This window comes from Gossypium hirsutum, chromosome D02 (genome assembly GCF_007990345.1).
Source record: "Gossypium hirsutum isolate 1008001.06 chromosome D02, Gossypium_hirsutum_v2.1, whole genome shotgun sequence".
Classification (NCBI taxonomy): Eukaryota; Viridiplantae; Streptophyta; class Magnoliopsida; order Malvales; family Malvaceae; genus Gossypium; species Gossypium hirsutum.
In genome coordinates this window covers 7,959,683-7,962,073 of record NC_053438.1, presented here as the reverse complement: position 1 = coordinate 7,962,073, position 2,391 = coordinate 7,959,683, and positions in this window count along the sequence as shown.

Sequence of the window (2,391 nt, the reverse complement as noted above, 5' to 3'; positions counted from 1 at the left end):
CACGAGCTTCTTCTTAAAATATGAATTTAATTGTTCAAGCTCAATTAACATAGAACTAAATAATAACCAATATATATGTATTTTTTAGAACAAGAAGAAATAATTCAGCAACTTAAACAAAAGGCTTAATCAGGCAATTAACCAAATTAAATCTCGATAAGAATGGAGTCAATAAAACAGGAAAAATTCTCAATGAGAAAAAATTAAGTTATGGGTAAAAATTAATGGGTGAATCAAGAAACGGTGTGTTAGGCTCAAAGGGGTTCACTAAGGGTTAATTAGGTAGGTAGGTTTTTTATGGGATAAGTGGGTTAAAACCTAAGTGCCTTTATCATCCCAGTATATCAAATCAAAGGTGTGGTCTCAACATGCATAATCGAAGCAAGTTCTAGAATAACAAATCAATTGTAACACCCCTAACTCAAATCCGTCGCCGGAACAGGGTTATGGAGCATTATCAGACATTTCATTTCATCTAGCATTCATATTAGAAACCAATCAAAATTATACATATTATCCCTTAAACGAGCCATCGAGATCCAAATTAAGCATTAGAAACAAATAGGAACTAATTCGAAAACTCAAAAAAATTTTCAAAAATATTTAAAATTTTCAACACTGCAGGGGTCACACGGCCATGTGGCCAGGCCGCGTGGGCATTCTGTTTCGTGCAAATTTAAAATACAGGGGACTCGACCACACACGGTTGAGACACATGCCGTGTCTCTGCCCGTGTAGACGAAAATAAACTATTTTACAAGCCATATTTCTCACCCAATTTGTTACTAACCTAGCCCCACCAATTCGCAAATCTACAAACTATAATATGGCATTCAGCATAAGCTAAAATAAGTGACTAATCTCAGTAATTTACATATAGACCAACATTAAACATGTAATACCCCGAAAATTACTACATTAAGAAAGTAAGATAATATACTTGATATAGTAAAATAAGGAAATAAAGTGACAAAAAGGGAAATTTTGAGTTATGACAACATTGGGAAGTTTATTATGACATATTAATTCAAGAAAAGATTAAATCGTAAATGTGAGAAAAGTTTTATTGCCCAAGAGTAAATACTTAAAATTTGAGGGGTTAAAGTGTAAATATGAAAAGGTTTAAGGACCAATAGTTTAAATATTTTAAGGGTGGAATGATCTAGAAACTAAAGAAAATGGATGAATTAGGACCAAATTGAAAATGTGAAGAATTTTGAGAGACTAAATCATAATTTTGCCAAATTAAGTGATGACTCAATGATGAAATTTTAAAAGATCATAAAGGGCAAAATGGTCAATTAGAAGAGAGAGAAATCTAGAAAGCAATGATGATGTTGGTGATATTTTAGATTAATTAATTAAATAAATATTAGTTTATTAATATTTTAATGAGATATTTTATTATTTTATTATTCTTGTATTTAATATATAATGAGAGAAAGAAGAAGAATTATCATCATCTTTCCCATGCACCAACGTGAGAAGAATAAAAAAAGAAAGAAAATTTTCTTTTCTTTACAATTTGGTCCTTTCACCAAATACTCACCATTTTCACTTAGAAATCAAAAGAATTTTCATATCCATCAAGAGAGAAAGATAACAAGGAGACTATGGGGAGCTATAATATCAAGTTAGATTCAGGAAATAGAAGCTGGAGGAGAGAGAAAATCAAGTTAAAGGTTGAAACTAATAGGACAAGGTAAGAACATCAAGATTTCAATATATTTGTAAGTTTGATATTATTGAAAAAGCATAGAAATGATGTTATAGTAGAGTTTTCTTATATAATGTTTTATGTTCTTGATATATTAATGAAGGGAAATAAGTGAAAGTGATGAGAAATATTATAGAGAAAGAGAATAAGGGAGTAATAAATTTAGTAATCAACATCTTGCACTAAAACAATTTTGGACAACAGCAGTAGGTTAATTTTGAAAAATTACCATAAATTTTGGAGATCTAATTAGAGGATTAAAAAAATATGGAATTAAATCTTATTGAGTCTAGTTTCTCATAGAAGAAACGGTGTAAGTAATGGAATTTTAAATCATGAGATATAATAAATTTTGTGAGACAAGGTCAGAATAAATTCGGGTTCCCCTATTTTGATTTTGGAAAATAATTAAAAATTGTATAAAAATAATTGTGGGTTAGAATTTATATTTTTAAAATTATTAATGAATCTATTTTCAATAGAAACAAACGGGAACATCATCCGAATCCTGTAAGAGGAGATAATTAATTTTTAGTGAAGAAGGGTCAAAACTGTCAGATAGCATAACAGGGATGACTTTAAGGAATAAACTGTATTTACTGGATAAAACATAAATTTTGAAAATTTAATGGTAAGAATATATGCGAGTTTAGTTTCATATAAATTTATCGGAT